We start from the raw sequence: 22,134 nt of genomic DNA on the forward strand, positions 1-22,134 counted from the left end.
CTTCACATATTTCATAAGCGAATCATTGATGGTCTCAATCGTCAAATTCATTTGTGATGAGTTGAAATAATAATAATATGTAGTATACTGAAAAATATATGTTTATTTCTATTTCGCCTAAACAAGGCCCCTTTCAAATAAAATATAACTTATTTTTTCTCTTTCAATTTATGCGAATTTAAAGTGTAATTTGGATAAAACATACATCTTTATTTTTTATTAACAGAAATAGAAGATTCTGAAATATAACTGTAATCCACCCTCAAATATTCTATGTTGCTTAAATGCTGATGGTCTACTTATGATATGCAATTCAAATAATTGAATAATGAAATATCAACTGCTTCTGATTCAAGCTGGAATTTGAAGTCACAAAATGTATTTTGTTATATAGATATGATATATATTGTATACAAGTTAAGACTTATAGCAAGTTGTTACGTTTACAGATAGAGTGTATAAGTAGACATGGGATATATGTAAGAGTGCAAGGAGAAGGGAGGAGCAGCACATATGGTTTTACTGAATTATAAACTTTGTTAATATCAGCTGCCTTTTATAGGACTTTTGGGGGATAAAATGAACTACTGCTAAAAAAAGGATAACACTTTCATTTTATTTATAAGGGAAAATACTATAATTATAGACAAATACATATTATATATATATTTATTTTATTGTACAGTTTTAAAACCATTACAAAACAAAACAAAAAACCTGAGGTCTTTAGCTTACGTAAAAATCGAGAAAATAAAACTTGAACGCAATAAATCGACAAAGGTCCATTCAGGCAATTCGAGCAGTTGGCTGTCTCTAGGGAAAAAAATCTGTCAAAAAGGCAAAATTTGCCCTGAAGGAGTTTAAAAAAAATAAAGCCCAGGTCAATCTCCTCAAGTCCTTGAGGGCCCATGCAAGAGATTTGGGGGTTTCACACTACACTGTCCAAAGAGCTATCAAAAAAGTAGGTGAAAAGAGCCTTCTAAGGATGGAGAGGCCACTTATGAGACCAGCAATGAAAGATACTTTTTGACAATTTGTTCGTAGGGAGCAATTATAGGTACTTAACCAGACCCGTGACTACGGGGATGTGTAATATTTGATGGTTTTAACTAATCATCAAATGTATCAAAAAAGTGACAAAGTACTTAAGTTGGTTATTTATTTTGTCCATCGGTTTTTTTTTTTTATCTTTTATTGTTGAGTCAAAACAAATAATTTGTCGATCTAACCAAATTATAATTATGGACTTTCATGTTATATACAAGGAAGTCATTATAACAGAACATTGATTCCACATGGACAGAAGTACATACATATGTATACAAAAATCCTGTGTAATTCAGTTTGTTTTCTACCATTGCAAATCCCATCAAATATAAACATTTATTAAATGGTTTTAGTGCTGTTTTTGTGGTCATCAAAACAAAAAAGTCCAGATTACATTGTGTATTTATTAAAAATGATGAATTAGCAATAATCATTATGTCGGTATTTATAATGTATTCGTAACCAAACTTTTTTGCAAGAACATTTAAAAGGGATATTAATAGCTTAGAAATAACATAAAAAAATAAAAGAATGATTTAGTTTAATGTTTAACTTTTTATTAATGAGGGCTTGACGAGAAAAGACATGAAAATATCAATCATGATTACGATTATTATCAATTGTAAAGCATTTGAGAAAATAATTAAAAAGTTATTTTTTTTTCCACGCTCGGGAGTCAATTTATTCCTGGTTGGGTCATACATATTGTCGGCACTAATTATTGAGCCGATTTCGACATTCCAAGGAAGGCCGATTCTTGGCAATTCCGATATATCGGTGAACCCCTAAAAAATATATCTTAAAATTACAAAAAAGAAGATGTAATTACATACACATTGTATACAATGTTATAATCATATCTAAAGCATCAAAGCCAAGAATATATTATCTGCAAGCACGGTTACTCCGAGCGTGAAGCCGTATCTATAATTTTTCTTATTGGGTGGTGGTAAGGAAATTTTTGACAAATGTTATGCAATAGTATGTGAGTAAGAGAATAACTTCTAAAAAAATTGGATAATATTTATCAAAAATTTCATTACCGCCACCCAATAAGAAAAATCCTAGATACACAACCACTTGACAAATATTTCCCCACATACCGGATTCAACGTTGAAATCTTAACTATCAATATTTTTAAATTTTACGTGATATATTTCTGTAGACACTGGACATGTAAAATTATATTTGAAACTAGTCGTAACCCTATATTATATACTCTGTTATTGGATGTTTTCTCCTTTGGCTTCAACGATGGCCTTAAGACGCTTCATGATATCAACACATATATGTAAGCGTCCAGTGGCAACACGGGTGTTTGTTTGTTGTTGTTTTTTGATTTATTTAATTTTCTGTTTAAATCATCAAGTTTGACTGTTATAAAGTTCTAGTTCACCTGCAATATTGATTGAGGAAAATACTCAAAAATATGTTGGAATCTACTTGTTTGTTTAAGTAGATGTTTCATGAAGGAAATTAAGGCATTCTATTGTGTGAGCATGAGACCATGAAATGATTAGTGATGAAACAGATACTGAATTGCAGTTCCAAGTTTCATACAGCTCTTTACTTCAGGGTCTTTGATCCAATTCGGAACAGATTCATGTATTAGACTAGAGATCCAGTTCTTTAGTCAACTAACTTATGTAAAAAATAGTATATATGTAACACCAGGGACGAGCATCAAGGTGGGGCTACAGGACCGACACTATATTGTTATAGACGATCACTTAGGCCTCGGAAATTAATCGGTGAAATATCCAAGAAGATGGTTGGCGAGGAACTTGGGGACAGTTTGATGTCTTTTGAGAGATGGTGGCCAACTCAAGAGCGTGGTGAGAGTCAAGAACACAAACCGATCCCCGTTCGATCTTATTCAATCTCGCCAATTGTAAAACAGGTCATCCAAAAGTGTTGGGAAAAAATGTCAGTCAACCCGAAAATTGTCTGCCCGGCTAACATCAAAGGGATACAAGATCTCTAGGGACACAATGAGAAGGTGCTTGAAGGACTCTCTTGGCACCTTAGGCCTACAAAAGGCCCTCCAACCCCTTGCTCACGGAGCAGATGAAGAAAAAGAGGCTAGCCTTTGCAATTGACAAGAAGAGGTGGGATGTGGAGGACTGGAAACGTGTGGTTTGGTCGGATGAGAGCTTCTTCCAGATAACTGGCTCAAAAATCCCAAAAAAGACAGGGTTTGGGCTAGGAAAAAGTAAGGTGTTAACCCCGTCTCAGTTGTCAAGTATCTGCTGAAGATAATGGTGTGGGGTGCATTTGTGGATCTGGGAGTCAGTGAGCTTTATTTGGTGGACTGCAACAAAAGGATCAATAGTGAGTAATATCAGACTGAAATTCAGAAAAAGTTTGCTCTGCCTGCACTCACTCGCAACAACTCTGAGGAAACAATTAGCACCTGGAAATAGTGGTTGTGCAAGAGCCTGACTAGTTGCACATCTAAAGAGAAGGTCATACATCAAGTCAAAACTGTCTGGCAAACTCTGGATCTCAAAATCTTAGAGAATTTGGTTGCAGGCATTCCTGGGAGAATCAGAGAAGTCATCAAAAAGAAGAGAGACATTATTCAGTAGATTTTTGTATTGTCCGTCATTTTTTTTTTATTATAAATACACGGAAGTTTCTCCTGCGACAATATTTTTGTGTCACACCTTATATTATTTACTCTGAAAGAGTATGTGTTTATATTTTTATATAAACCTTTGTTAATAACTTCGTCATTTCATACATGGATTCTTATATTAATCAATCATAAAAAAATCAATGTTTGTATATATTAATAATTAATTAACATCTAAATTAGAGTCAAACAGTTGGCAACAATGTCATGTTGTGTTTATTTTTATTTTGGAAATGTTGCCTTTCCCTTTTGACAGTCGAGGTTCCAATCGAATGCACAAGATATGTACTTTTTTTAGTTCAGCGGTTCGCAAAGTGGTTCAGACCCGCAATCCGTGACATTACTAGTAGGTATGCTTGTTTGTAAATCTGAACAGTGTCCTTTTTTTAAATTTTCTAAAGCTGTTATCATTGTTATTTCATTTTTGAGGAGAGAACATCTATGTATAAACTAATACTACGAGTGAGCGTGCTCAAGATGATGGAGTGTAACGATGATTAGATAAACGAGTAAGTCCTCATTGGACTCAGAGTTGAATAAAGGATCGCAACCAAACTAATTACTGCTTTTGTCCTCCCTTGGTATGAAGTGGGACTTGTGTCTATTTCCTTCTTCTCATATTTAATTGCATAAATCGGCATGACAACTAAGGCTGTTCTCCTCTCAAACATATAAATTTTGGTTTTCTTCTTTACACCCGAATATACTGGGTGCGGCGAAAAAATATTTGTGCTTCGTTTTTGCTACATAAATCCAGGTTTTTGTGAATTCAGTAAAATTGTTCCAGTAAAATACTAGAAATAAAAAAATATAAGATCTTCTTAAGTATTTTAGAAGCTGAGAAATATCCATCTGAACGTAACCAACGAATTTAGGTCTGATTACTATTTGGGGATGGCAAGAAACCAACATAGAAGAAGTTGGTACCATGGGTCCATACCCAATCCCCGGACATGAACGTGGTATTCCAGCTGGATGGTGCACCTGCACACACGTCCAAAAAAAAAAGTGGATGGAGGACAACTTGCCTTTCTAACCAAACAAAATGTGGCACCCCTATTCACCAAATGCCAACCTATTGGACTTCACTTTTTGCTTGCATATTGAATCCAAGGCCTGCACCGTCCGTCACCCAAATATCAAAAATCTCAAGACACAGTCAACCAACACTAGGATGCCATGTCTGAGTACTACATCCCCAATGGGTGCAAGGCCTTCCGTGGGTGCCTGGACGCCATCATGACTTCCAAGGGGGCTACATCGATGATTAGAGAAGCCAAGACATTATGTTAGTTACATTTATTTTATTACAGCTGGTTGTTTAAATCAATCTTGATACAGTGTAAAGATTTTTTTGCCGTACCCGGTACTTAAAATCTACACTCCTTGGGTGTTTATTTAACTCAAATGAATTCCTTAATGGATTTATACAAGATATTTCTTTCAATTCCCCCCACTTTTTTTCCTTTTTTCATTAGATTCATTTTAATATGAAAAATTAGGTAATGTAGAAGAGGGGTAATTTCAGCGAACTCAGACTGGAATTGGAGTATTCTGAAAGATAACTAGTTACTTGGTACAAGTTGAAATTTAATGAAAAGGGCACTACAAAACGCAAGGGTGTCGACAAACTTAAGGAACTTTATGATCGATTTGAATCCATGACCATGATCACTTTGATGGGGATTATCGAAATGTATTCATGGATAGTTTTAAAGATGTAACCTTCCCTGATGATCTATTCTTTTACTAGTAAGATGCAATGGTCTGCAAATTCGCCTTGATTTTTCCCTCGTAACAAATAGATAATCATGAAGACTCCTCTTTCACTGATAATTCAAATTTAGACAGCTGATAAGCTGTTTCTTAGAAATCAGGTGTACATTATTTATTTTAAACAGTATGATAATTTTACAAAAAAAATTAATATTACTTTGAAGAATTTGACTCTCCAAGAAATTGAAATGTATTTGAAAATAAAAAGTGTAAATTCAAAATATTTTGAATATATTTATTTTATGAACACTGTACAATTTGTATACATCCCCGTATAGCTAGTAAATGCAATTGAATGGAACCGGAAGTTAAATTGAATTGAAGCAGTAAGTGTTTATGGATAATCATTTCAATAATTATTTTTGTTGTATGCTAATTTTAAGTCACGGTAGTTCATTATATAAAATACTATAATAATTTGGCCGATCCTTTAAACATTAAAAATACCTTCTTTTTTTTAAAGGACCAAATATCTGTGAGAAACATTGACCATTTACGCAGTTCAGTGCCATATCCATTATCCATAAATTCAAATAATAAGTTAAGTAAAAAACCAAAAAATTAACATGGTCATCCTGACAATTTGAATAATTTTTGGGCGAAGAGGAGCTTATCTGTCATTACCTTTCATCAAATTGGCTGCAAGTAAATTTGAGATGAAAGAAATAAACACAAATCTAACTCAATATCTTGCAAGGACAAAGACAGGAAGTACCTACAACGATACTGATCCTCAATTATTCCCCAAGTCCAATAGAAATATATTCTAGTTATAATACCTATAAAAATTTTAAAAACGATGCATATATTATTCATTCGAATTTAAATTTACTTCATCGGAGTAAGTAAAAAATCTTATTATTAGAGAAGGGAAAATGAGCGCATTTAGTCTGTAAAATTAAAACATCCTCTTAAATTGTACAATTTGCTCATACAAGTTTAAATTTGTATCAGCAGATATGTATTTCACACGTAAATGGCATGGTCAGATTCATTTACACTTCCTGAACGCCATTCTTGTTTGGATTCAACCCCAAAATGGATAAATATTTTTCATTTTCCTCAAGAAAATGTTTCTTTGTAGACGAGGCAGAATGGTTTTAGTAATCGAATAATTATTACTACATTCTTGTTTCCCAGACCCGTGACGATATTAAAAAAGATATATGTATATCTTAGCCAAATTATATATCAAATTTCATATTATTAATTAGAATAATTTGTAAAAAAATGAAAGTAGGCTCTTTTAAAAAATTTAAGAAAATGTTTTTACACAAAAACAGTTATTCATCAAAATGCGTCTGAGATTGCAAAGGTTGTATTCAGATTTATAAATATTTTACGTAAAATGTATATGTTCACAATTTCTTTTTATTCAATTAAAAAAATGTGATTCAAGATTTATCTTCAATAATAAAAATTTCACCTTCAGAAAAAAAGAAACAAAATATTGAATTTTTGAGCTAGTCACCCATATTCCAACAAATACTATATATAAATACATAATCTTATTTTATGACATTTTCTAGTTTTATAATTGAATTAAAACATCCCAGTAACATATTTATACATATCTTCTAATAATTCATGCTAATAGGTCTAGACTATATCTAAATATACGTCACAATTGAATTTATAATATGCGGCCTGTCAAAAAAAAACAATCAAGAATGCCATGATTACATTTGTTTTATTCGACAAATTATTTTTAATTTCTATCAACAAATTATTCAGACGGGTCGTTTGAAAGCACCGCAGATTACACTTGAAGTACTAAAAAACCATTGTCACAATGAAAGAATCAGAGATGGATAAATTTAGGTCACATAAATCATATGCAAGGTCTTTACTATAGTTGTTCTTGGGGGAGCTAAACTCATCCCATGAATAAGAGTACAAAGCCTATAATTGATCTTCAACATGTCTATAAAATATTTGGAAGTATTTTCTAGGGATAGGTCAAGTACATTTAAGTGTACTTAACTCAAGGATTAGACATTCCCCTCCCATTCCAACTCATTTCGGTTCTCTCCCATCTTTCTCATTCATATTATTTCATTTCAAGATGTATTCGTACAACTGCAACTTGTGTTGACACCAATAAATAGAAGACCCAAAGAGTCACTTATAATTTCATAGCTATATTCAATCAGAATCAGATTTTTGGAATTCAAGGAGTTTTTTAATATGATTGATCAAAATTTGAATAGATTCATCTGCAAAGAGGATCTTTACGATATATTAGCCTTGTTAGGCAAGGTTTCAACTAATAATATTTGTAGTCAATGATTAGTGATGCACCTAGTAACATTAATTTCACAATATTCTGGACTTTAAGGAACGGATCTTGAATATGTTATAAAATAACATCCGGTTGCTTTGATAAACGAAACGATTTACTGATGAATAAGTAGATGAGCCGTATTTACGGAGATATTTTTATCAAACAAGGGATGTTTGATTATATTGAATCCACTATAATTCTTAAATATGGTGCCAAAGAAAAGGATGAGAAGTAAAGAGAATCTGGATCCACAATGTATATAAAACTAAACTGTTTTGATGATTTGATATATTTCCTTGTTAAAAAAGGATTTTAATTTATATCATTAACAGCTTCTATCTTGACATTGTCTTTTCCCCTATAAAGTTTGAGTTTTTATATACAAGCAAATTCAGGGACGTCCGCAGGGAGTGGACTGAGAGCCCTCCCCCAAAAAAAAAAAAAATATATATATATTTTTACTACAAAATTTAATATTTGATATTTTTTTTCAAAAAATTGTATATCTTAAACTACATTCCAAATAACAATTTTTTTTAAATTAGTTTATTTTGAGAAAAAATTTTAAAATACATATTTAAAACGAATGGATAAAAAGCTTTTTACAGAAAATTATTTTTTCGTGGAATAAAATTTGAAAAAAATAATTAAATTTCAAATATTAAATTATTGAAAGAAAAAATGAAATACTATATTTTCAAGTAAAAAACAAAAATTCTTAATTTGAGGAACTACAGCCCTTGAATTTGGTTGTATAGCTTTTACTTGTACAAAAAATTACAATTGTGATCATGAGAAGATATAATTAATAAAAAAAGTTGTAATGTTGAAGTTCAAAAAATGTTCCCATATGTCGTGGATAAATATTTAAAAAAAGAAAAAAAAAGTTCAAGTACTTTATTTTAATTTAAAAAGTACAAGTATTAGACATTTTTTTTTTGTGTGTGTGTTTATTTAAAAACATGTGTGTACATGCATTATATTTAAATGCAAGCACTAGTACTATAAAGAATGTATATTCGCTAATATTTTTTGTCTCCAGCCCATTTTGTGAGTTTTTCTACTTTTGTAGGAAGTAAATTAATGGAAATTAGTCAAGGAATTCCTTGCAAAGAAGACAATTTATCGTTCGAAATGAAGAAGATAGATCTCATGATCTTAATCTACGAATTTAATCTTGTTATATTGCAGCGTTGGAACTTTTTACCATTATTTTTTTTTTTCGTTCACTTATGTTTCCATTCGACGTTTAGTCGTTAAAATTTGAACTTTGGAAAAAATTATTAAAGACGAACTTTCTTTCGGAATAGTAAAAATGAAGGTTCCTATGATTACATGGCAATAAATCCAGTAAAGTAAAATCAATGATTGTCAATATAAATGAATAGAATTATATTTTTAAATTGAACGACGTAGCTCAGTGGACAACACGCTCGGGTGAAGTTATTTTCTTAAAGCTAATGTGTGTAGTGGGTTTGATACTCGGTAACTCCTAAAGAAAAAGATTCTTTAAGTATGTACTACTTATTCAATTTTATACATTCTGTACTAAAGTAATACCCGAAACTCCCAAGAGTAATTTGGCGTAGGCTAATGGACGAATTTTGAAAGAATAATATAGAAGATATTTCCTCAAGAAATCCTCCGTGTTGCTCTCTGTTTTTCATGAGAACACTCATATGTGACTACTCAATACTTATATCAATTCATATGACGTGTTCTGTTCTCAAGAATGAAAGAATAATCGTAAGAGTATTAGAAAACAAGTTTAAAATGTTGGAATGACTGATAAATACCTAAACTTTAAAAGCACTGACTTATAAAAGCAAACAAAATTAATTTGAACATACCAGAGAAATATATTTAATTCAAATCTTTACGTATACTTAAAATGTACATAAATTATGATATACATAAGAGACCAATAATGAAAAAAAACTTTAACTGTTCTCTTGTAAAACATGCACACGCCTGCGATATTTCAATAATGCAACTACACTATTATTTCTTACCTCAGAAATATGTATATGATATACATAAGGGAGCACTGTATACACATTCGATGCTATAGACATAAGCCTGCAATATTTCATTTCTTGGATAAAAATACTATAATAATATCAATCATAGAGCACTATATACAGTCACCCCGTGACTCTTTCTCATATATTCACAAATTCAGATATTCATACATAAAAACAGACAAACTTTGCATTATTAATATAGATTTATAATGATTAACTTGATCGAAAAGCCTCACTCGTGAGAGACAAATTTATTAGAATAAAAAATATTTGAGTTAAGGAATTGGATCTACAGTAAAAAGTTTCTCTAACAAGAAGATTTTCACCGTTAATCAGGTTTACAACCGTCGGAATGACCTTTAGGTTGGGGGATTGCCAGAGGAGTTCAAGGGGGTGTTCAGTACAAAACATCCAGCCAAACAATGGACCTGGGCTCTGACGGCAAGAAGATGCCTCCCTTCTTTTTAAAGGTTGGGAAGAAAATCAGCCAGGAGGCATACTACAAGGTGCTGATGTTCACCATACTGCCATGGCTCAAGGCCCCCTACCCAGAGAACAACAATGTGTGGCCCCAAGATGGCGCACCCTCACACAAATCGGCTCAATTCCAGAAGTCCTGCGCCGACAATATGACTGATTTTTGGACCAAGGACATGTGGCCATCATCTTCCCCTTATTTGAGCCCGTTGGACTTTGCTGTGTGGGGCACTTTGGAGAGGTAGACTAACCGATCATTTCACCCGAACGTGTACTCCCTGAAGGGCGCCATTGTGAAGGAGTGGAACAACTTGTCCGAGAAGTTCATCATCAACTCCTACCAGGCTTTCGGCCACCTTGTGGAGGTTGTAATTGTTTCTGAGGGTGGCCAAATTGAGTGAACATATTCACAATGGTCATGTCTCATAGTTTTGCTAAAAAAAATCAAAATTATTTATCAAAAAATAAATTATTGACATTTTTCTAAAATCAGTCATTCAGTTCACGCTTTGCTTCTGAACCCTGCACACTGGCATGCAAAAGTTTGGGAAAAAATGGAGTTTGGAAAAAATGGGCTTTCACCTTTTCTTCTAAGTACCTATGACTTTGTCATCGGGTGATACAGTAATTAGGTTGAACAAAAATCAAAGTATTTTTGTATAAATTTTTACTTTATCAAAAAATTATCTATTGGGTTCAACTAAGGAGATTGAGCTGGCTATTGAAGAATAGATAAGTTGAGAGGCTTCTTTCTATTCCAAGAAACTTTTGCAGAGCTTTGATGTATGTTTGGATCATTTTCTGGTTGAAAAATAAACTTACTTCCAATTAATCTCTGTCCAGAAGGATTGGGGTTGCGTCTTTAGGAAAGAATGATAACCATACTGAAGAAATTAATTACCAATCCCCCATCTTTGCCAGAGAGAAACATTACAAATGAAATTATGCCTGGTCATAGCAGCTAGATTTTTACAGACAAATAATTAAAAAATATTTTATGGATCTATACTTTTATAATAATTTTCATAGGGTTAAAGTAAAAAATATTGATAAAGTCATAAATATTGATGAAAATGACAAAGGAGTTTTTTTTTTTCCAAACTTTTTCTTGCACCTGAATATATATAAGACCATACCAAAGTCCAGCGATTTGCAAATGGTGTGTAGTGAAATATTCCATAGAAAATATTCAATATACACAGTAATTACTCTTTTTCAATTAAATAGGTTGGGGAAAAATTTGAATGCTCTAGAAGAAGTTATACAATTATCCAATTTAAGCCAAGTATGCCTTGTTCCTTTTGACAACTTGTTGCCAACAATAATCCAACTTCATAATTCCCTTTTCGTAGAAGCCCTTGTCCCTATTGACAAAAACTCGGACAACCAATTTTCAAAAATCTCTATTAGGGCCAAATTTGTATCCTCAAGCGCGTTGGCCATAGAGAGGAGCAGGTGGTAGTCACTTAGTGCCAAGTCCGGACTGTAGAATGGATGCATAAGAACATCACATATGAGCTCACAGAGTTCCTGGTACGTCTTCAAAGATGTGTGCAGGCTATAAAAAACAGGAGTCTTTTCCAATTAACCAATGCTGGCCGCTTCCCTTTGATCACCAGCTTCAAACGGCCGAGTTGTTGATAGTATTGTTCTTAAACATTTTAACACGAAATAAGTGAAATCATTTCATAATTTCTGTTATAAGTGCTTAGTCATTCATAAATACTACTTTTTAAACAAAGTATCACTTATCATTTCTCGTCTTTCATGAATACTGAAGTATACGTACTAAATATTAGGACTTAAGGACACTTAAGTACAAGTACCAATGTATTTGGTCTATTCCTCATATTTAAATTTGTATATGGTGTAAAAAAATAATATGGGCATTTCTTCGTGTTATAACTTTTTGTTCAAGTGTTTTGATCTTAAATTATAGAAATACGACATAAATAGAATTCTCCTTTTTTGTACTTTTAATTACTTAACATCGTCACAAAACTATATTTGACTAATAAACATAATATCACTATAAAATATATATAGGGATTTATTTTATGACATACCAAAAACATTAATTCATTGAATACAACCTCACACCAACTAACATTTTAGAACTACAAACTATGTAGTGTAAAAATAAAAAAAATTAATGTTGCGTGATTTATATTTATAACTTATTTGGTAAAGTTCCGTTATATCAAAATCAAAAGATACTTTTAGGAAACATACGAATGAAAAAAATTATCACCTTGAATACTGATAAGTATAAAATTGTTTACTGGCTCTAGAAACATATTTTGAATCACATTAATGTTAGAAATGGGATTTTTGTAGTTAAATATTATAGTTTTATTCTACTCGCATTCTAAAATAAATTTCCTTAGGCATTTGCTGATCAATTCTGTAAATGAGTGAATATATATGAGGTATGTATTTTTTTTATTCATTATTATTTTAATCAGCCTCAGGGGCGTGGTTAGGCCCTTTTTAGAGGGCTTACAAGAACTATTTGGCTTGATCCTCCTGAATATACATATCTACTTTATTATAATATTATAGTTGTACTAGGATGTACCCGAATTTTATTATTTTATTATGCACATACTAAGAATTTGAAGCTTGCTAATCCGCGGAAAAAACATACACGAAACTTTAATATTATAATTTATATTAGTAGGATGTACCCGTATTCTATATCTTCTTTCGGGTGTCAGAAAAAAATAGCAGTGGAAAAAATCCGACGAAAAACGAAAAAGTGCGTAAATGGAAAAAATTAAAGGACTCTAAGCAAAAAGTGGACAATCAAAGCAAGGAAGATAGGATTTAGTAGTTATCAATTCTAATTGGCTTAAAATTAGAAACTGATACATGTTCCTCCAGCTAGGAACACAGCCAGCGCAGGAGGGGGGGGGAGTGAATTAGTTTGTCTCCTTTTATTGAAAAGAGAAGAATAAGGGTGACTATGTTAGGAACATATTCTTCCCTGTGTTTCCGAATGAATTGTTATTTTTTCCTTAGACTGCTCTTTCCCTGGAGTTCTTAGAAAAAATGAAAAGATTATTTTATCACCACTATACTATATATTACGATAACAGAAAAATAAACAAACACGACAGTGGTTCCAATGGAAGAAGTGCTAATCACTTAATTCCGCATTATTAGTTATAATATCATAAAATATTATAGATTGTTCATTATTCGACAAGACTCTTCACACTAGACCATTATTATTTATTACAAACGTAGGTACATATTCAAATGTCATTGTATCATCTAGAAAAATACACATATATAAATTTGTTAAACGAGCCTTTAAGTCCCTTATTATAGTTCTCATAATTTGGTTTGATACATTGGAAGTATGAATTCAAAGTCCTAGATAAACAAATTCGAGAATTCACGTAATTTAGGTACTACGTAATATAACCTGTTCTCTTTCGACAAGAAATAAGGTTTATGAAGAGACGAAGACCACCGTTCTATTCTAATTTCAGATATCTCCAACTGTACTGAGCTTAAAAGTTTTCCTTGCACTCTCCAACGAATCGACCTTTAACTACCTCCCCGTGGTCCTCTCAGTGGTTTGTAGCTCCACAGCCAACCAACTCTTCTTCTGACACATTCTGGATCATAACAAAGTGGAAATCGCTGCTCTGGCTAGTATTCTGTAAATACTTGTCGGTAAATAAAGGAGTCTTGTCGAATGTGAAAAAATCCATCATGTCTATTGATATTATAATTGATAACATGGAATTAAGTGGTTAGCACTTCTTCTATCGGAACCGCTATCGTCTTTGTTTATTTTTCTTTTATCGTAATATATACCTATAGGACTTTAGGAAATGAGTGGACACTCAAGGCAAGGTTGGTATGATTTAGTAGTTTTCAATTCTGATTGGCTTAAAAATAGAAACTGCTACATGTTCCTCGAAACACTCAGCCGTCTCCCCCCGAAGTGAAAATAGAAGAATAAGGGCGATTACGTCACAACAATAATACAATATTATAGTTTGGTTTAAGGAACATAGTCTTCCTTATTTTTAGATTGAATTGTTTATTTTTCCCTAGACTGCTCTTTCCCTAGTCTCCTTTATATATAGCTAATATATATATATCGTATTTAAAATTCCCTTTTAAATTCTTATTTAATATATGTACGTTCTCCTTTTTTCCTTTTTTCGATGTGCTTGTATGTTTGTAAGTCTGTCCCCAAAAAATGCATGACTTGGGATTCTTTTTTCAAACAGAGACAGATACAGACTTTCGACATAAATAAAAGTTTGCAGAATCATAATTATGAGTTATGTAACTAGAGCTATGTTCATTTTCTAATACATTTTTTATAGGTTTTGGCATCCCTTGATTATTCAAAAGTATCTGGATAAACTTTTTCCCACGCTTTTGTCAGTTTTTTTTTTTTTTAATTCATTCTTTGAAGTTGCTGGCGCATTTTCATTGAGTTCCCTCTGGACCAAGGCTCACAAATTTTCAATGGGAGACTCATCAGGATGGTTGTCAGGCCATGTGCCTTTTCCCCAGAAAGAATCCAAGCTGTCTGAACACCACTTTTGTGCCTTTTTGGAGTGGTGAGCAGGGACACCATCCTGCTGGAAAATGGTTCCTGATGTGTCAGACAACATTTTCCTCTTCAAAAGGGGTCCAGTTTCTTCAGTACAAGACAAAGCTGACATCAGAGACCTGCTGAGGATCTCCGTTATGTAGTAGTCGGCCGTCAAAGTTTGGTTTCATGGAATCAGGGGAAGATCTGACACTGCCTGGTAGCTGATAACGACCCAAACCTGAATTATCAGAAGACATTTTACAGTTGGAGTGGGATCCACATCTCCCTCATCTCTTGCTCAAACCGGATCTGTTTGGGGATTTGGGGCATGAAATAGCTCAAATGGACTTTCATCACTGAAGAGGATACATTTCCAGTCATCTGCGCAGTCCAGTGTTTCCGCTCACGAAAGAATTGAAGCCGGACCTTCCTTTGGTTTTCTGAAAGTTTAGGGTTCAGACGAGGCAAATCATTCGATGGGTAAGTCCCATTTAAGATAAACAAACTTGATAAAATATACCTATGGAACCAAAAAATTCTACGAAAAATTGTGCACCTCTTGCGATATTCTCCTTTCACAGAAAGCATTTGCAATATAGTCACGCCAAAGAGAGAGCAGTTTCTATGGAAAGGACAGAGGAAGTATATTTGCGAATCGATATTGATTGCTTCTACCTCAAAGTGGGTTGTAGAACTTGTCGACCTGTTTTTTGTTTTTGAGAACCTTGAACAATAGCTGGCTCCAAATAATTCTTACAATTAAAGCTTTTTGGCAATATTAATGAAGTCAAAGTACAAAGAAACCAGAAGGAAGCGATTTCTAGGAAAACATATTTAAAGGGTCTTTCTTTCGACCTTCTTCAAATGACGAACAAGTGCATAGTTGGTACTGGGAAAGAATGTCTCAAGGGTAATCAAAAACCTTTGTACAAGTTTTTCATGGGATACAAAGGAACTATGCATTTTGGACCACCAACTTCTTTTTTTCATAGCTTTGTAGGCAATAAAAAATAAAATAATATGAATGGAACTACTAAGTCGGGGAGAAACCTCCACAGAAAAGCTGGTAGTCAAACGGTTGGATAGACTAGATCTTTTGGAGAGTTGAATTCGATACTCAACTACTATTTAAAACCCCTTTTACTTCAACAAGGCAAAAATGGCTCCGCTACAGAATCGCTACCTCAACAATTTAGATGAATAAGTCGAATAAGAAGGATGAGAGTATGAACTGCACGTTCTGTAGCGAGAAAATAGAAATGTCAACACATATTTTCTACGAGTGTAATAGGGTGAATCCTTTCGTAAGGATGTGTCAAGTAAAATTAAAAGAAAAACTACAAGTCTCGACGTCAATAACTGATTGTGTATTGGCCACCGATCCAAATCTTCCCCGTCTTTTCTGGTGTAGGCTATCATCAGTAAATTGCAAGTTATAATATTTTCTTGCAAATGTAACAGGAAACTCATACCAACAAATTTAGAAGGTGTAATAGAGAAAGAACGTGAAATTTTTCCGACAATAGTTGTTAATTCGGACTTTTGGGTACTAGTACGGAAGAAAAAAAAAGGAAAACAGCTATGATTTTATTTGTTCTTTTTCTTATTATTGTTTTTTCATTAACACATATCAGTTATGTGTAAGGAGTGTGTTATATTCAGTTAGAATGTTCGTTTGTTTTTGTTTGTCAGAATTGTAAATATACCTATTGGGCTTTAAAAAAAAAAAAAAAAATAGTTATTATAAAACGTGACGCATGGCAAACCTAATATCACCAACAAAAATAATGGCTGAATAATAAAAATTCCCCGATACCTATGCATAATTATTTAAATGGATAAAATGACAATTTAACAGAATGGTTGTCCCTCCCGCACATTCAGAGAGACGCAGTGGTGGTGTGAGTGCAATTTGAATTCCTTCAAAGGCAAGACAGTCTGCCCCCCCCCCTCCTGCCCCAATGTAAACATCATGGATTACTCAATATGGTCTGTTATTGAGAGCAGAGACTGTGTGACCCCCAGCTAGAATTTGAACCAGCTGAAGGTCAAACTGGTAGCTGCCTAGCACTCCATTTCCGTGAACATGGTGCGTGCTGCATGCCTGTCCTTTCTAGAGAGACTTCTGGCTGTGGTCAAGGCCAAGGATAACCTCATAATCATAGCCAAAATTTATTCATAGAAATTATAAGATGTTCAATATAAATATGTACGCGAAGTATTTTTTTTTTATCAGTGAGGTAGATAAAAGTAGATCAGAGGCCGAGGGTCGAGGAGGTTGACTTCAAAAATCTAACAAAAGAGGGGTGTCAAACTCATTAATACGAGCCCATCAGAAATGTATTCACTCATGAGCACGGAGAGTAATTAATTTTATAAATTAATTAACAACTATTAGTGTTGATAAATTTATGTATTTTTTCCTAGCCTTAATTAATAAAATGTGAAACATTACAAAAAAAGATTGGATGTTTTAAAATTTCTTTATCCCTATTAAGGAAATAGAATTGTTCATAAAGATGATATCTGAAACGGCTTAAACTTTGGTATCGGTGCATCCCTATTGTTCACCCAACCACCTAAGAAGATGAGAAAACTTTATAACCATGTTTATTACATGCAAATTCCAAATCTAACTTTGATGACCGTTAATTTGACACTGTAGATAAGTTTTACCTACCTTTGTATATATATATATATAACTACATCTTATTTATAAATCAAAATTATGTTATTATCAAGTTATGTCGTGTGTCAACATAAAAACAATCATCAACGAAAATTTAGAACAGTACACGATTTATTATTTATTTCGAATACATATACAGGGGCATGCAGGATTAAACTTGATTTTTGTTTTTTTGAGGGCGGGGTCTTGTTTTGTAAATAATTTACAAAACCAAATTTTTGCTCAACAGCATCTATTGATGGAATGACCTTTTTTTAGAAAATAAATCTATAACAAAAAATTCTCCCATGTTTTCTTATAATTTTTCTTCCACATTAGCAGTTTTTCAAAAATTCCTTGATTCCACATACAAACTCCTGTGGACGCCCCTGATATGCGCCAATATTTTATAGACAGCTTTGAGTCAAATATAGGTTTTGTACTCGAATTTGTGATATGAGTTAATATATACTATAACTTTGTCATAATTTAGATTTAATATTTAATTTAATAGACTTATGTTGGCCCCGAAATGATCTTTTAAATAAAATCTGCTATTTTTTTACTCCTTCATTGTGAAAATCAATTTTTATTAACTTTAAGTGCAATTTGCAGCACGTGCAAAGGACTTGTAAGAATAATTTGTTGATAGAATTTGGCGATAGTTCATCGAAGATTACAATTGTAATTCACATTTTATTTTATAGGGTGTCCACGATAAATTGGAACTATCTTAAAATTCAACCTGCTTGATAAAAATGGAATTTGGAGTGTATTTGTTAATATGAAAAAGTTAGACAAGATATTAAACAATAAGTTTATTCAACATGTCCTCCCTCAGCAGCCACCATCTTCTCCATCCTGCCCCTAAAGGATTTGCATGCCCTGATGACTTCCGCGGAATCGACAGCATTCCACTCCCTCGTAATGGACCCCTTCAAGGCTGCGATGCTCTTGTGGCTGACCTTGCACACCTCCCTCTCCAATTTCCCCTACCAGTAGTAATCACACAGATTGAGGTCGGGTGAGTTGGAGGGCCAGGTGTTGCGATCCCAGAAAGTGATGTCGTGGGAGTTGAAGAGGTTAGTGGTCCTCATGGCGATGTGTGCGGGCGCTGAGTCTTGTTGGAATATGAAATCCCTCCCAGCGGCCGTATCCTTCATCCAGGGTATGGCGAACTCCTCCATGACTTCGCAGTACTTTATCGCGTTAACCCTTTCCTTGGGATTTAAGAAGAAATGAGGGATCACCTCACCGGTGCTGCAGATGACACCCAGGGTCATCACGGAGGCCGGGAACTTTGTGGTGAAGACCGCAGGGACCTCTTCTCTCTCCTTGGCAAGCCATCTGTCATTCTGGACGTTGTAGCTTCTGTCAACAGTCCAGTTCTTCTCGTCGGAGAAGAAGATGATTATTCCTCCATGGCTCTTCAGTGAGGATGTTTTGTTTGGCCATTCGGTATGACCTGTACCCGAGGTCCTCATTCACAGCCTTTGAGACCAGTTGCTTGCTCACTCCACGGTTCTAGGCCAACCTGGACAAGGAAGTCCCCGGCGAAGCCTTGATGGACTTCCGGAGGCCTTCAAGGAAGCGGGGAGTGCGGATTCGGTCACTTCTCATGTTGTGGGGCTTGCGGGAGACCTTCACCTCAACCTCCCAGGCATTGAAGACCCGGTACACCGTGGTATTGGGGTAGTTAAGAAGCTTGTATATAGCAGAGGGCTTGTGTGCCGCGCGAGACAATTCGAGGATGGCGTCTCTCCTTGCTTGTTCCATGATGACTATTGTTTGTTGTCAAAACAATTGTGGTGGAAGTTATAGAGTATTGTTCACGCAACCTTTCATATTAGTATGCTTTAATCCCACATTATGGATCTGGATGAAGTTTAAAGTAGTTCCAATTTATCGTGGACACCCTGTACTTTTGGGTTGCCGGGCCACGTATCTCTAAAATGAAAAAAAATATATATAAATGGATACTTTTTATCTATAGTAGGCGACATTTAGAGCTAAGTTATGAATTCATAAGGTCATGGCGCAGAAATGAGCGAATATAGATACAAGTTTGAAATATGAAATATATTGTTTTTTTTTAAATTGAACTCCAGTTTAAGAAGATATGAAAAAAAAAATCGTATTATTAGTTAAATTATCAGATACTATAAGAGTTAGGTTTTAAAATAATTGTAGTATACAATCAATCGTATATACGTTAAAAAATTACGTATAGATTTTTTATTTTTTTTATAAAGTTATCCTACAAGAACAAAATTTGTTAAACTAAATTTTTAAGATACTCTTACATTTTAACGTCACACTTAATTAACTAAAATGTGAAAGAAATACTATTGATTAATATTAATCAAATTTTTCAACATTTTGTCCTAATTTGTTGTACATAAAATGCGTTAGATAAATTTATTTCTCCCCAAAAAAAAAAAAATGATTAAAATTTATGTTCATTAATTTCAAATTTTGTCAATCATTTCTAAATTATATTTACAAAGAATAGTTATTTACTTATTGAAACTTATGTTTAAATAAATTTTGAATACGATAATGATTATGTATGACTAGGTGTTAGATACTACAAGATGTGTTAGCGTAAAATTCAATTTTATTTTGTTTTACAGGGTAAGAAAACTAAGCATAGAAAAGATGAAATAAAAAAAAGATTGGTTATTCTGCAGTTTGAGTGCAAAAAGTTATTCTGTCAAAAACAAGTAACAACATATTTATCTAGAAAGACATGGTGTATCCTTGCTCATTCCATTTTTGGTATGAGTTAAATTCAATACTAAAAGGGTATACAAAGGTTCTTCTCCCAGTATCTCGTTTTCAAAAAATTAATTGGGTTTTAATACCTTTGGAAAATTCCCAACAAATCCAACATTTAATTATTTTTAAATGTATTTTCTTTCAAAGTTTACTTTTAGCCTTTGGGTCGGCTAGGGATTTTCATAATTATACAACACCCATCTTCACCTAAAAGTATCTCTTTCATAACATACTAACTAAGTTTTTTTATTGTGGGCGGATAAGGTTAAGGAATTCAAAAACAGACTCTAAAAAACAACTTGCTTCCACTATCAGTGATATGATAAAAATGAAAAAAATGTTAATTGATAATATCTGGGTAAGGTTTTTGCTAAAATTTGACTCCTTTTTAAAATATAAGAAGAAATACTTAAATTTCATAGTATTTACCTGTTTTTTACTGAATTCCAGGATCCCTATAATTCCAGAAATCTCGTAATTTAAAATGTGTTTCTCAGGCTCCTGCTCAAAGAAACATATCGCAGAAAATGAGAAAACCTGGAAATACTTAGATCACAGTGGATTGTAGATAATGTTTCCGCGCGACTTATTTGATTCTAGTCTAAATTAGCTGAGGGTGAAAGAAAAATAAATACAGTGAGCTGACTACTTAGTCTTTCCTTTTATACCTAAATATAGATTTTCTGAAACAGAAAAAAAATGGGTGCACACTGCACAGTAAGCAAAAAGTCGACGAGTTTTTTTTTCTTTTGAAAGATGAGATTTGCTCAGGTAGAAAGTCTTCATTGTGCATCAGGTCATAAACTGCGAAAAAGACATATTCATTCTAAGATCATCCATAGAATTAAAGACACACTTTTAATTTGTCCTTACAGTTTAGATGTTTTGTTTTTTTATTTAGTTTATACTTTATTATATTTTTGTAATATGTAACAACGAAATTTGGTGATATTCTTCATTTATATAATTCGGATTGAATCCTTGATTATTCACTCCATATCACGAAATTTTCCAAAAATCGTGCAGCCAATATTGTGGAGATAGGAAATTAAAGGAAGCTAGTAAGAAAATTCATGTAATTTGATTAAACTGACTCCATAATTACCCTTTTGAACGATTATTATTACATTAATGATAATAATTAATAAAAAGATAATTATTTGGTCTTAGTTATATGATATGTGTACCTAATGAATTGGAGATCATGTTTCAGATCTTTTTTTCTTATTCCAACCTGCTGTTGTGTACCAAATCGTCGTAGTGGATATACAAATGCACCAAAGGCCTATTGTGTCACTACACTCGTTCTCTCATGATGAATGCTTAAAAGTGCATGGATTAGAGCGATTCCTAAGCAAGCTGGTGGAGTCTAGGCACCTACTAAGAATTCACGAGTTTGCTCTCTTCATTTTCAAGACGATGATTTGTTACAGAAAGTCAAGATAAGCGCCGGAAGAGTAAAAAAACAAACAGTTAAAATCATTGGAGCTCATCTCCTATAATGGATGAATCTTTCATTGTGCAGACACCCCTTCACATCAAGGTCTGTGATAGAGACTTCTGACCTCATGAATAATTGCATCTATGCTCAAGAATACATCAATTCCTCTAGATCTTCTACGGAATCATCGTATACTTCTGTATGTATGAGCTTTGGAGTTCAATAAAATGACAGAATAATCGACTGAAAGATCCAGTGAGGAACAGAGAGAGTTTTTATCCACTCCCACTGCTTCTTTATTACAGTTCTCGAGTATTTTTCCCATTATGTCCACTCTGCTTCGTCCCCTACTCTAAGAACTCTATTTCATTTAGTTCTTGATTTACTTAACGCATAAATAACTCATCTCATTCACATTGCTATCAATTCAATTTATAAG

Source organism: Lepeophtheirus salmonis, chromosome 1, assembly GCF_016086655.4.
Source record: "Lepeophtheirus salmonis chromosome 1, UVic_Lsal_1.4, whole genome shotgun sequence".
Lineage (NCBI taxonomy): Eukaryota > Metazoa > Arthropoda > Copepoda > Siphonostomatoida > Caligidae > Lepeophtheirus > Lepeophtheirus salmonis.